Source organism: Pristiophorus japonicus, chromosome 2 (assembly GCF_044704955.1).
Source record: "Pristiophorus japonicus isolate sPriJap1 chromosome 2, sPriJap1.hap1, whole genome shotgun sequence".
Classification (NCBI taxonomy): domain Eukaryota; kingdom Metazoa; phylum Chordata; class Chondrichthyes; family Pristiophoridae; genus Pristiophorus; species Pristiophorus japonicus.
In genome coordinates, this window is record NC_091978.1 from 14,384,742 (window position 1) to 14,400,865 (window position 16,124).

Genomic DNA, 16,124 nt, shown 5'->3' on the forward strand with positions numbered 1-16,124 from the left:
CAGTGTTTACCCAATATCTGCTTCAGTGTTTACCCAATATCCACCTCAGTGTTTACCCAATATCCCCCTCAGTTTTTACCCAATATCCCCCTCAGTGTTTACCCAATATCCCCCTCAGTGTTTACCCAATATCCCACTCAGTGTTTACCCAATATCTGCCTCAGTGTTTACCCAATATCCCCCTCAGTGTTTACCCAATATCTGCCTCAGTGTTTACCCAATATCCGCCTCAGTGTTTTACCCAATAACGTCCTCAGTGTTTACCCACTATCTCCCTCAGTGTATACCCAAAATCTCCCTCAGTGTTTACCCAATATCTCCCTCAGTGTTGAACCAATACCTCTCTCAGTGTTTACCCAATATCACCCTCAGTGTTACCCAATATCCCACTCAGTGTTTAGCCAATATCTCCCTCAGTGTGTACCCAATATCTCCTTCAGTCTTTAGCCAATATCTCACTCAGTGTTTACCCACTATCTCCCTCAGTATTTACCCAATATCTCCCTCAGTGTTTACCCAATATCTCCCTCAGTGTTTACCCAATATCTCCCTCAGTGTTCACCCACAACCCACCTCAGTGTTTACCCAATATCCGCCTCAGTGTTTTACCCAATAACGCCCTCAGTGTTTACCCACTATCTCCCTCAGTGTATACCCAATATCCCCCTCAGTGTTTTCCCAATATCTCCCCCAGTGTTTACCCAATATCGCCCACAGTGTTTACCCAATATCTTCCTCAGTGTTTACACAATATCCCCCTCAGTTTTTATCCAATATCTCCCTCAGTGTTTACCCAATATCCCTCTCAGTGTTTTCCCAATATCTCCCTCAGTGTTTATCCAATATCCCACTCAGCGTTTACCCAATATCCCACTCAGTGTTTACCCACTATCTCCCTCAGTGTTTACCCAATATCCCCCTCAGTGTTACCCAATATCGCCCTCAGTGTTTACCCAATATCCCCCTCAGCATTTACCCAATATCTCCCTCAGTGTTTACCCAATATCCCCCTCAATGTTTACCCAATATCTCTCTCAGTGTTCACCCAATATCGCCCTCAGTGTTTACCCAAAATATCTCTGTCAGTGTTTACCCAATATCCCCCTCAGTGTTTACCCAATATCCTCCTCAGTGTTTTCCCAATATCCCCCTCAGTTTTTATCCAATATCTCCCTCAGTGTTTACCCAATATCCCTCTCAGTGTTTTCCCAATATCTCCCTCAGTGTTTATCCAATATCCCACTCAGCGTTTACCCAATATCCCACTCAATATTTACCCACTATCTCCCTCAGTGTTTACCCAATATCCTCCTCAGTGTTTTCCCAATATCTCCCCCAGTGTTTACCCAATATCGCCCTCAGTGTTTACCCAATATCTTCTTCAGTGTTTTCCCAATATCCCCCTCAGTTTTTATCCAATATCTCCCTCAGTGTTTACCCAATATCCCTCTCAGTGTTTTCCCAATATCTCCCTCAGTGTTTATCCAATATCCCACTCAGTGTTTACCCAATATCACACTCAGTGTTTAACCAATATCCCACTCAGTGTTTACACAATATCGCACTCAGTGTTTACCCAATATCTCCCTCAGTTTTTACCCAATATCACCCTCAGTGTTTACCCAATACCCCCCTCAGTGTTACCCAATATCGCCCTCAGTGTTTACCCAATATCCCCCTCAGCATTTACCCAATATCTCCCTCAGTGTTTACCCAATATCCCCCTCAGTGTTTACCCAATATCTCTCTCAGTGTTCACCCAATATCGCCCTCAGTATTTACCCAATATCTCCGTCAGTATTTACCCAATATCTCCCTCAGTGTTTACCCAATATCTCCCTCAGTGTTTACCCAATATCCCGCTCAGTGTTTACCCAATATCCTCCTCAGGGTTTTCCCAATATCCCCCTCAGTTTTTATCCAATATCTCCCTCAGTGTTTACCCAATATCCCTCTCAGTGTTTTCTCAATATCTCCCTCAGTGTTTATCCAATATCCCACTCAGCGTTTACCCAATATCCCACCCAGTGTTTACCCACTATCTCCCTCAGTGTTTACCCAATATCCCCCTCAGTGTTTACCCAATATCTCCCTCAGTGTTTACCCAATATCCCCCTTATTGGTTACCCAATATCCCCCTCAGTGTTTACCCAATATCCCCCTCAGTGTTTACCCAATATCCCCCTCAGTGTTTACTCAAAACCCCCCTCATTGTTACCGAATATCTCCGTCAGTGTTTACCCAAAATCTCCCTCAGTGTTTACCCAATATCTCCCTCAGTGTTGAACCAATACCTCCCTCAGTGTTTACCCAATATCACCCTCAGTGTTACCCAATATCCCACTCAGTGTTTACCCAATATCTCCCTCAGTATGTACCCAATATCTCCTTCAATCTTTAGCCAATATCTCCCTCAGTGTTTCCCCACTATCTCCCTCAGTATTTACCCAATATCTCCCTCAGTGTTTACCCAATATCTCCCTCAGTGTTTACGCACAACCCACCTCAGTGTTTACGCAATATCCGCCTCAGTGTTTTACCCAATAACGCCCTCAGTGTTTACGCATATCCCCGTCAGTGTTTACCCAATATCCCCCTCAGTGTTTACCCAATATCTCCCTCAGTGTTTACCCAATATCCCCCTCAGTGTTTACCCAATATCTCCCTCACTGTTTACCCAATATCCCCCTCAGTTTTTACCCAATATCCCCCTCAGTGTTTACCCAATATCCCCCTCAGTGTTTACCCAATATCTGCCTCAGTGTTTACCCAATATCCACCTCAGTGTTTACCCAATATCTCCCTCAGTTTTTCCCCAATATCCCCCTCAGTGTTTACCCAATATCTCCCTCAGTGTTTTCCCAATATCTCCTCAGTATTTACCCAATATATCCCTCTGTGTTGACCCAAAATCCCCCTCAGTGTTACCCAATATCCCCCTCAGTGTTTTACCAATATCTCCCTCAGTGTTTACCCAATATCCCCCTCAGTGTTTACCCAATATCCTCCTCAGAGTTACCCAATATCCCACTCAGTGTTTACCCAATATCTCCCTCAGTGTGTACCCAATATCTCCTTCAATCTTTAGCCAATATCTCCCTCAGTGTTTCCCCACTATCTCCCTCAGTATTTACCCAATATCTCCCTCAGTGTTTACCCAATATCTCCCTCAGTGTTTACCCACAACCCACCTCAGTGTTTACCCAATATCCGCCTCAGTGTTTTACCCAATAACGCCCTCAGTGTTTACGCATATCCCCGTCAGTGTTTACCCAATATCCCCCTCAGTGTTTACCCAATATCTCCCTCAGTGTTTACCCAATATCCCCCTCAGTGTTTACCCAATATCTCCCTCACTGTTTACCCAATATCTCCCTCAGTGTACACCCAATATCGCCCTCAGTGTTTGCACAATATCTCCCTCAGTGTTTACCCAATATCTCCCTCAGTGTTTACCCAAAATCCCCCTCAGTGTTACCCAATATCCCCCTCAGTGTTTTACCAATATCTCCCTCAGTGTTTACCCAATATCCCCCTCAGTGTTTACCCAATATCCTCCTCAGAGTTTTCCCAATATCCCCCTCAGTGTTTATCCAATATCTCCCTCAGTGTTTACCCAATATCCCTCTCAGTGTTTTCCCAATATCTCCCTCAGTGTTTATCCAATATCCCACTCAGTGTTTACCCAATATCCCACTCAGTGTTTACCCACTATCTCCCTCAGTGTTTACCCAATATCCCACTCAGCGTTTTCCCAATATCTCCCTCAGTGTTTATCCAATATCCCACTCAGTGTTTAACCAATACCTATCTCAGTTTTTACCCAATATCGCCCTCAATGTTTACCCAATATCCCCCTCAGTGTTACCCAATATCGCCCTCAGTGTTTACCCAATATCCCCCTCAGCATTTACCCTATATCTCCCTCAGTGTTTACCCAATATCCCCCTCAGTGTTTACCCAATATCTCCGTCAGTGTTTACCCAATATCTCCCTCAGTGTTTACCCAATATCTCCCTCAGTGTTTAGCCAATATAGCCCTCAGTGTTTACCCAATATCCTCCTCAGTGTTTACCCAATATGCCCCTCATTGGTTACCCAATATCCCCCTCAGTGTTTACCCAATATCCCCCTCAGTGTTTACCCAATATCCCCCTCAGTGTTTACTCAAAACCCCCCTCATTGTTCCGGAATATCTCCGTCAGTGTTTACCCAAAATCTCCCTCAGTGTTTACCCAATATCTCCCTCAGTGTTGAACCAATACCTCCCTCAGTGTTTACCCAATATCACCCTCAGTGTTACCCAATATCCCACTCAGTGTTTACCCAATATCTCCCTCAGTGTGTACCCAATATCTCCTTCAATCTTTAGCCAATATCTCCCTCAGTGTTTCCCCACTATCTCCCTCAGTATTTACCCAATATCTCCCTCAGTGTTTACCCAATATCTCCCTCAGTATTTACCCACAACCCACCTCAGTGTTTACCCAATATCCGCCTCAGTGTTTTACCCAATAACGCCCTCAGTGTTTACGCATATCCCCGTCAGTGTTTACCCAATATCCCCCTCAGTGTTTACCCAATATCTCCCTCAGTGTACACCCAATATCACCCTCAGTGTTTACACAATATCTCCCTCAGTGTTTACCCAATATCTCCCTCAGTGTTTACCCAATATCTCCCTCAGTGTTTACCCAATATCACCCTCAGTGTTTACCCAATATCGCCCTCAGTGTTTAGCCAATATCTCCCTCAGTGTTTACCCAATATCTCCCTCACTGTTTACCCAATATCTCTCTCAGTGTACACCCAATATCCCCCTCAGTGTTTACCCAATATCTCCCTCAGTGTTTACCCAATATCCCCCTCAGTTTTTACCCAATATCCCCCTCAGTGTTTACCCAATATCCCCCTCAGTGTTTACCCAATATCCCCCTCAATGTTTACCGAATATCCGCCTCAGTGTTTACCCAATATCCCCCTCAGTGTTTACCCAATATCCCCCTCAGTGTTTACCCAATATCTGCCTCAGTGTTTACCCAATATCCTCCTCAGAGTTTTCCCAATATCCCCCTCAGTTTTTATCCAATATCTCCCTCAGTGTTTACCCAATATCCCTCTCAGTGTTTTCCCAATATCTCCCTTAGTGTTTATCCAATATCCCACTCAGTGTTTACCCAATATCCCACTCAGTGTTTACCCACTATCTCCCTCAGTGTTTACCCAATATCCCACTCAGTGTTTTCCCAATATCTCCCTCAGTGTTTATCCAATATCCCACTCAGTGTTTACCCAATATCACACTCAGTGTTTAACCAATATCTATCTCAGTTTTTATCCAATTTCGCCCTCAATGTTTACCCAATATCCCCCTCAGTGTTACCCAATATCACCCTCAGTGTTTACCCAATATCCCTCTCAGCATTCACCCTATATCTCCCTCAGCATTTACCCAATATCCCCCTCAGTGTTTACCCAATATCTCCGTCAGTGTTTACCCAATATCTCCCTCAGTGTTTACCCAATATCTCCCTCAGTGTTGAGCCAATATCGCCCTCAGTGTTTACCCAATATCCTCCTCAGTGTTTACCCAATATCCCCCTCATTGGTTACCCAATATCCCCCTCAGTGTTTACCCAATATCCCCCTCAGTGTTTACCCAATATCCCCCTCAGTGTTTACCCAATATCCCCCTCAGTGTTTACTCAAAACCCCCCTCATTGTTACGGAATATCTCCGTCAGTGTTTACCCAAAATCTCCCTCAGTGATTACCCAATATCTCCCTCAGTGTTGAACCAATACCTCCCTCAGTGTTTACCCAATATCACCCTCAGTGTTACCCAATATCCCACTCAGTGTTTATCCAATATCTCCCTCAGTGTGTACCCAATATCTCCTTCAATCGTTAGCCAATATCTCCCTCAGTGTTTCCCCACTATCTCCCTCAGTATTTACCCAATATCTCCCTCAGTGTTTACCCAATATCTCCCTCAGTGTTTACCCACAACCCACCTCAGTGTTTACCCAATATCCGCCTCAGTGTTTTACCCAATAACGCCCTCAGTATTTACGCATATCCCCGTCAGTGTTTACCCAATATCCCCCTCAGTGTTTACCCAATATCTCCCTCAGTGTTTACCCAATATCCCCCTCAGTGTTTACCCAATATCTCCCTCACTGTTTACCCAATATCTCCCTCAGTGTACACCCAATATCGCCCTCAGTGTTTACACAATATCTCCCTCAGTGTTTACCCAATATCTCCCTCAGTGTTTACCCAATATCGCCCTCAGTGTTTAGCCAATATCTCCCTCAGTGTTTACCCAATATCTCCCTCACTGTTTACCCAATATCTCTCTCAGTGTACACCCAATATCCCCCTCAGTGTTTACCCAATATCTCCCTCAGTGTTTACCCAATATCCCCCTCAGTTTTTACCCAATATCCCCCTCAGTGTTTACCCAATATCCCCCTCAGTGTTTACCCAATATCCCCCTCAATGTTTACCGAATATCCGCCTCAGTGTTTACCCAATATCCCCCTCAGTGTTTACCCAATATCCCCCTCAGTGTTTACCCAATATCTGCCTCAGTGTTTACTCAATATCCACCTCAGTGTTTACCCAATATCTCCCTCAGTGTTTACCCAATAACTCCCTCAGTTTTTCCCCAATATCCCCCTCAGTGTTTACCCAATATCTCCCTCAGTGTTTTCCCAATATCTCCTCAGTATTTACCCAATATATCCCTCTGTGTTGACCCAAAATCCCTCTCATTGTTACCCAATATCCTCCTCAGTGTTTTACCAATATCTCCCTCAGTGTTTACCCAATATCCCCCTCAGTGTTTACCCAATATCCTCCTCAGAGTTTTCCCAATATCCCCCTAAGTTTTTATCCAATATCTCCCTCAGTGTTTACCCAATATCCCTCTCAGTGTTTTCCCAATATCTCCCTTAGTGTTTATCCAATATCCCACTCAGTGTTTACCCAATATCCCACTCAGTGTTTACCCACTATCTCCCTCAGTGTTTACCCAATATCCCACTCAGTGTTTTCCCAATATCTCCCTCAGTGTTTATCCAATATCCCACTCAGTGTTTACCCAATATCACACTCAGTGTTTAACCAATATCTATCTCAGTTTTTACCCAATATCTCCCTCAGTGTCTACCCAATATTCCCCTCAGTGTTTACCCAATATCTCCGTCAGTGTTTACCCAATATCTCCCTCAGTGTTTACCCAATATCTCCCTCAGTGTTTAGCCAATATCGCCCTCAGTGTTTACCCAATATCCTCCTCAGTGTTTACCCAATATCCCCCTCATTGGTTACCCAATATCCCCCTCAGTGTTTACCCAATATCCCCCTCAGTGTTTACCCAATATCCCCCTCAGTGTTTACTCAAAACCCCCCTCATTGTTACGGAATATCTCCGTCAGTGTTTACCCAAAATCTCCCTCAGTGTTTACCCAATATCTCCCTCAGTGTTTAGCCAATATCGCCCTCAGTGTTTACCCAATATCCTCCTCAGTGTTTACCCAATATCCCCCTCATTGGTTACCCAATATCCCCCTCAGTGTCTACCCAATATCCCCCTCAGTGTTTACCCAATATCTCCGTCAGTGTTTACCCAATATCCCCCTCAGTGTTTACCCAATATCTCCGTCAGTGTTTACCCAATATCTCCCTCAGTGTTTACCCAATATCTCCCTCAGTGTTTAGCCAATATCGCCCTCAGTGTTTACCCAATATCCTCCTCAGTGTTTACCCAATATCCCTCTCAGTGTTTTCCCAATATCTCCCTTAGTGTTTATCCAATATCCCACTCAGTGTTTACCCAATATCCCGCTCAGTGTTTACCCACTATCTCCCTCAGTGTTTACCCAATATCCCACTCAGTGTTTTCCCAATATCTCCCTCAGTGTTTATCCAATATCCCACTCAGTGTTTACCCAATATCACACTCAGTGTTTAACCAATATCTATCTCAGTTTTTACCCAATATCGCCCTCAATGTTTACCCAATATCCCCCTCAGTGTTACCCAATATCGCCCTCAGTGTTTACCCAATATCCCCCTCAGCATTTACCCTATATCTCCCTCAGTGTCTACCCAATATCCCCCTCAGTGTTTACCCAATATCTCCGTCAGTGTTTACCCAATATCTCCCTCAGTGTTTACCCAATATCTCCCTCAGTGTTTAGCCAATATCGCCCTCAGTGTTTACCCAATATCCTCCTCAGTGTTTACCCAATATCCCCCTCATTGGTTACCCAATATCACCCTCAGTGTTACCCAATATCCCACTCAGTGTTTAGCCAATATCTCCCTCAGTGTGTACCCAATATCTCCTTCAGTCTTTAGCCAATATCTCCCTCAGTGTTTACCCACTATCTCCCTCAGTATTTACCCAATATCTCCCTCAGTGTTTACCCAATATCTCCCTCAGTGTTTACCCACAACCCACCTCAGTGTTTACCCAATATCCGCCTCAGTGTTTTACCCAATAACGTCCTCAGTGTTTACCCAATATCTCCCTCAGTGTACACCCAATATCGCCCTCAGTGTTTACACAATATCTCCCTCAGTGTTTACCCAATATCTCCCTCAGTGTTTACCCAATATCTCCCTCAGTGTTTACCCAATATCACCCTCAGTGTTTACCCAATATCGCCCTCAGTGTTTAGCCAATATCTCCCTCAGTGTTTACCCAATATCTCCCTCACTGTTTACCCAATATCTCTCTCAGTGTACACCCAATATCCCCCTCAGTGTTTACCCAATATCCCCCTCAGTTTTTACCCAAAATCCCCCTCAGTGTTTACCCAATATCACCCTCAGTGTTTACCCAATATCCCCCTCAATGTTTACCCAATATCCGCCTTAGTGTTTACCCAATATCCCCCTCAGTGTTTACCCAATATCCCCCTCAGTGTTTACCCAATATCTGCCTCAGTGTTTACCCAATATCCACCTCAGTGTTTACCCAATATCCGCCTCAGTGTTTACCCAATATCCACCTCAGTGTTTACCCAATATCTCCCTCAGTGTTTACCCAATATCTCCCTCAGATTTTCCCCAATATCCCCCTCAGTGTTTACCCAAAATCCCCCTCAGTGTTTACCCAATATCCCCCTCAGTGTTTACTCAAAACCCCCCTCATTGTTACAGAATATCTCCCTCAGTGTTTACCCAAAGTCTCCCTCAGTGTTTACCCAATATCTCCCTCAGTGTTGAACCAATACCTCCCTCAGTGTTTACCCAATATCACCCTCAGTGTTACCCAATATCCCACTCAGTGTTTACCCAATATCTCCCTCAGTGTGTACCCAATATCTCCTTCAGTCTTTAGCCAATATCTCCCTCACTGTTTACCCACTATCTCCCTCAGTATTTACCCAATATCTCCCTCAGTATTTACCCAATATCTCCCTCAGTGTTTACCCAATATCTCCCTCAGTGTTTACCCACAACCCACCTCAGTGTTTACCCAATATCCGCCTCAGTGTTTTACCCAATAACGTCCTCAGTGTTTACCCACTATCTCCCTCAGTGTATACCCAATATCCCCCTCAGTGTTTACCCAATATCTCCCTCAGTGTTTACCCAATATCCCCCTCAGTGTTTACCCAATATCTCCCTCACTGTTTACCCAATATCTCCCTCAGTGTACACCCAATATCGCCCTCAGTGTTTACACAATATCTCCCTCAGTGTTTACCCAATATCTCCCTCAGTGTTTACCCAATATCTCCCTCAGTGTTTACCCAATATCACCCTCAGTGTTTACCCAATATCGCCCTCAGTGTTTAGCCAATATCTCCCTCAGTGTTTACCCAATATCTCCCTCACTGTTTACCCAATATCTCTCTCAGTGTACACCCAAAATCCCCCTCAGTGTTTACCCAATATCTCCCTCAGTGTTTACCCAATATCCCCCTCAGTTTTTACCCAATATCCCCCTCAGTGTTTACCCAATATCCCCCTCAGTGTTTACCCAATATTCCCCTCAATGTTTACCCAATATCCGCCTCAGTGTTTACCCAATATCTCCCTCAGTGTTTACCCAATATCCCCCTCAGTGTTTACCCAATATTCCCCTCAATGTTTACCCAATATCCGCCTCAGTGTTTACCCAATATCTCCCTCAGTGTTTACCCAATATCCCCCTCAGTGTTTACCCAATATTCCCCTCAATGTTTACCCAATATCCGCCTCAGTGTTTACCCAATATCTCCCTCAGTTTTTACCCAATATCCCCCTCAGTGTTTACCGAATATCCCCCTCAGTGTTTACCCAATATTCCCCTCAATGTTTACCCAATATCCGCCTCAGTGTTTACCCAATATCTCCCTCAGTGTTTACCCAATATCCCCCTCAGTGTTTACCCAATATTCCCCTCAATGTTTACCCAATATCCGCCTCAGTGTTTTGCCCAATAACGCCCTCAGTGTTTACCCACTATCTCCCTCAGTGTATACCCAATATCCCCCTCAGTGTTTTCCCAATATCTCCCCCAGTGTTTACCCAATATCGCCCACAGTGTTTACCCAATATCTTCCTCAGTGTTTACACAATATCCCCCTCAGTTTTTATCCAATATCTCCCTCAGCGTTTACCCAATATCCCTCTCAGTGTTTTCCCAATATCTCCCTCAGTGTTTATCCAATATCCCAATCAGCGTTTACCCAATATCCCACTCAGTGTTTACCCACTATCTCCCTCAGTGTTTACCCAATATCCCCCTCAGTGTTACCCAATATCGCCCTCAGTGTTTACCCAATATCCCCCTCAGCATTTACCCAATTTCTCCCTCAGTGTTTACCCAATATCCCCCTCAGTGTTTACCCAATATCTCTCTCAGTGTTCACCCAATATCGCCCTCAGTGTTTACCCAATATCTCCGTCAGTGTTTACCCAATATCCCCCTCAGTGTTTACCCAATATCCTCCTCAGTGTTTTCCCATTATTCCCCTCAGTTTTTATCCAATATCTCCCTCAGTGTTTACCCAATATCTCCTCAGTGTTTACCCAATATCTCCCTCTGTGTTGACCCAAAATCCCCGTCAGTGTTACCCAATATCCCCCTCAGTGTTTATCCAATATCCTCCTCAGTGTTTTGCCAATATCTCCCCCAGTGTTTACCCAATATCGCCCTCAGTGTTTACCCAATATCTTCCTCAGTATTTTCCCAATATCCCCCTCAGTTTTTATCCAATATCTCCCTCAGTGTTTACCCAATATCCCTCTCAGTGTTTTCCCAATATCTCCCTCAGTGTTTATCCAATATCCCACTCAGTGTTTACCCAATATCACACTCAGTGTTTAACCAATATCCCACTCAGTGTTTACACAATATCTCACTCAGTGTTTACCCAATATCTCCCTCAGTTTTTACCCAATATCACCCTCAGTGTTTACCCAATATCCCCCTCAGTGTTACCCAATATCACCCTCAGTGTTTACCCAATATCCCCCTCAGCATTTACCCAATATCTCCCTCAGTGTTTACCCAATATCCCCCTCAGTGTTTACCCAATATCTCTCTCAGTGTTCACCCAATATCACCCTCAGTGTTTACCCAATATCTTCGTCAGTGTTTACCCAATATCTCCCTCAGTGTTTACCCAATATCTCCCTCAGTGTTTACCCAATATCCCCCTCAGTGTTTACCCAATATCCTCCTCAGTGTTTTCCCAATATCCCCCTCAGTTTTTATCCAATATCTCCCTCAGTGTTTACCCAATATCCCTCTCAGTGTTTTCTCAATATCTCCCTCAGTGTTTATCCAATATCCCACTCAGCATTTACCCAATATCCCACTCAGTGTTTACCCAATATCTCCCTCAGTATTTAACCAATATCCCCCTCAGTGTTTACCCAATATCCCCCTCATTGGTTACCCAATATCCCCCTCAGTGTTTACCCAATATCCCCCTCAGTGTTTACCCAATATCCCCCTCAGTGTTTACTCAAAACCCCCCTCATTGTTACGGAATATCTCCGTCAGTGTTTACCCAAAATCTCCCTCAGTGTTTACCCAATATCTCCCTCAGTGTTGAACCAATACCTCCCTCAGTGTTTACCCAATATCACCCTCAGTGTTACCCAATATCCCACTCAGTGTTTACCCAATATCTCCCTCAGTGTGTACCCAATATCTCCTTCAATCTTTAGCCAATATCTCCCTCAGTGTTTCCCCACTATCTCCCTCAGTATTTACCCAATATCTCCCTCAGTGTTTACCAATATCTCCCTCAGTGTTTACCCACAACCCACCTCAGTGTTTACCCAATATCCGCCTCAGTGTTTTACCCAATAACGCCCTCAGTGTTTACCCACTATCTCCCTCAGTGTATACCCAATATCCCCCTCAGTGTTTACCCAATATCTCCCTCAGTGTTTACCCAATATCCCCCTCAGTGTTTACCCAATATCCTCCTCAGTGTTTTCCCAATATCCCCCTCAGTGTTTACCCAATATCTCCCTCAGTGTTTACCCAATATCTCCCTCACTGTTTACCCAATATCTCCCTCAGTGTACACCCAATATCGCCCTCAGTGTTTACACAATATCTCCCTCAGTGTTTACCCAATATCTCCCTCAGTGTTTACCCAATATCTCCCTCAGTGTACACCCAATATCACCCTCAGTGTTTACCCAATATCGCCCTCAGTGTTTAGCCAATATCTCCCTCAGTGTTTACCCAATATCTCCCTCACTGTTTACCCAATATCTCTCTCAGTATACACCCAATATCCCCCTCAGTGTTTACCCAATATCTCCCTCAGTGTTTACCCAATATCCCCCTCAGTTTTTACCCAATATCCCCCTCAGTGTTTACCCAATATCCGCCTCAGTTTTTACCCAATATCCCCCTCAGTGTTTACCCAATATCTGCCTCAGTGATTACCCAATATCCACCTCAGTGTTTACCCAATATCTCGCTCATTGTTTACCCAATATCTCCCTCAGTTTTTCCCCAATATCCCCCTCAGTGTTTACCCAATATCTCCCTCAGTGTTTTCCCAATATCTCCTCAGTATTTACCCAATATATCCCTCTGTGTTGACCCAAAATCCCCCTCAGTGTTACCCAATATCCCCCTCAGTGTTTTACCAATATCTCCCTCTGTGTTTACCCAATATCCCCCTCAGTGTTTACCCAATATCCTCCTCAGAGTTTTCCCAATATCCCCCTCAGTTTTTATCCAATATCTCCCTCAGTGTTTACCCAATATCCCTCTCAGTGTTTTCCCAATATCTCCCTCAGTGTTTATCCAATGTCCCACTCAGTGTTTACCCAATATCCCACTCAGTGTTTACCCACTATCTCCCTCAGTGTTTACCCAATATCCCACTCAGTGTTTTCCCAATATCTCCCTCAGTGTTTATCCAATATCCCACTCAGTGTTTACCCAATATCCCACTCAGTGTTTACCCAATATCACACTCAGTGTTTACCCAATATCACACTCAGTGTTTAACCAATATCTGTCTCAGTTTTTACCCAATATCGCCCTCAATGTTTACCCAATATCCCCCTCAGTGTTACCCAATATCACCCTCAGTGTTTACCCAATATCCCCCTCAGCATTTACCCTATATCTCCCTCAGTGTTTACCCAATATCCCCCTCAGTGTTTACCCAATATCTTTCTCAGTGTTCACCCAATATCGCCCTCAGTGTTTACCCAATATCTCCGTCAGTGTTTCCCCAATATCTCCCTCAGGGTTTACGCAATATCTCCCTCAGTGTTTTACCCAATATCCCCCTCAGCGTTTACCCAATATCCCCTTCAGTGTATACCCAATATCCCCTCAGTGTTTACCCAATATCTCCCTCTGTGTATACCCAATATCCCCCACAGTGTTTACCCAATATCCCCCTCAGTCTTTACCCAATATCCCCCTCAGTGTTTACCAATATCCACCTCAGCGTTTACCCAATATCCCCTCAGTGTTTACCCAATATCCGCTTCAGTGTTTTTCACAATATCTCCCTCAGTGTTGACCCAATATCTCCCTCAGTGTTTACTCAATATCTCCCTCAGTGTTTACCCAATATCTCCCTCAGTGTTTACCCACAACCCACCTCAGTGTTTACCCAATATCCGCCTCAGTGTTTTACCCAATAACGCCCTCAGTGTTTACCCACTATCTCCCTCAGTGTATACCCAATATCCCCCTCAGTGTTTACCCAATATCTCCCTCAGTGTTTACCCAATATCCCCCTCAGTGTTTACCCAATATCTCCCTCACTGTTTACCCAATATCTCCCTCAGTGTACACCCAATATCGCCCTCAGTGTTTACACAATATCTCCCTCAGTGTTTACCCAATATCGCCCTCAGTGTTTACCCAATATCTCCCTCAGTGTATACCCAATATCACCCTCAGTATTTACCCAATATCGCCCTCAGTGTTTAGCCAATATCTCCCTCAGTGTTTACCCAATATCTCCCTCACTGTTTACCCAATATCTCTCTCAGTGTACACCCAATATCCCCCTCAGTGTTTACCCAATATCTCCCTCAGTGTTTACCCAATATCCCCCTCAGTTTTTACCCAATATACCCTTCAGTGTTTACCCAATATCCCCCTCAATGTTTACCCAATATCCGCCTCAGTGTTTACCCAATATCCCCCTCAGTGTTTACCCAATATCCCCCTCAGTGTTTACCCAATATCTGCCTCAGTGTTTACCCAATATCCACCTCAGTGTTTCCCCAATATCTCCCTCAGTGTTTACCCAATATCTCCCTCAGTTTTTCCCCAATATCCCCCTCAGTGTTAACCCAATATCTCCCTCAGTGTTTTCCCAATATCTCCTCAGTATTTACCCAATATATCCCTCTGTGTTGACCCAAAATCCCCCTCAGTGTTACCCAATATCCCCCTCAGTGTTTTACCAATATCTCCCTCAGTGTTTACCCAATATCCCCCTCAGTGTTTACCCAATAACCTCCTCAGAGTTTTCCCAATATCCCCCTCAGTTTTTATCCAATATCTCCCTCAGTGCTTACCCAATATCCCTCTCAGTGTTTTCCCAATATCTCCCTCAGTGTGTATCCAATGTCCCACTCAGTGTTTACCCAATATCCCACTCAGTGTTTACCCACTATCTCCCTCAGTGTTTACCCAATATCCCACTCAGTGTTTTCCCAATATCTCCCTCAGTGTTTATCCAATATCCCACGCAGTGTTTACCCAATATCCCACTCAGTGTTTACCCAATATCACACTCAGTGTTTACCCAATATCACACTCAGTGTTTAACCAATATCTGTTTCAGTTTTTACCCAATATCGCCCTCAATGTTTACCCAATATCCCCCTCAGTGTTACCCAATATCGCCCTCAGTGTTTACCCAATATCCCCCTCAGCATTTACCCTATATCTCCCTCAGTGTTTACCCAATATCCCCCTCAGTGTTTACCCAATATCTTTCTCAGTGTTCACCCAATATCGCCCTCAGTGTTTACCCAATATCTCCGTCAGTGTTTCCCCAATATCTCCCTCAGGGTTTACGCAATATCTCCCTCAGTGTTTAGCCAATATCGGCCTCAGCGTTTACCCAATATCTCCGTGAGTGTTTACCCAATATCGCCCGAGGTGTTCACCCATATCCCCCTGAGTGTTTACCCAATATCCCCCTCAGCGTTTACCCAATATCCCCTTCAGTGTATACCCAATATCCCCTCAGTGTTTACCCAATATCTCCCTCTGTGTATACCCAATATCCCCCACAGTGTTTACCCAATATCCCCCTCAGTCTTTACCCAATATCCCCCTCAGTGTTTACCAATATCCACCTCAGCGTTTACCCAATCGCCCCTCAGTGTTTACCCAATATCCGCTTCAGTGTTTTTCACAATATCTCCCTCAGTGTTTACCCAATATCCCTCTCAGTGTTTTCCCAATATCTCCCTCAGTGTTTATCCAATGTCCCACTCAGTGTTTACCCAATATCCCACTCAGTGTTTACCCACTATCTCCCTCAGTGTTTACCCAATATCCCACTCAGTGTTTTCCCAATATCTCCCTCAGTGTATATCCAATATCCCACTCAGTGTTTACCCAATATCTCCCTCACTGTTTACCCAATATCTCTCTCAGTGTAC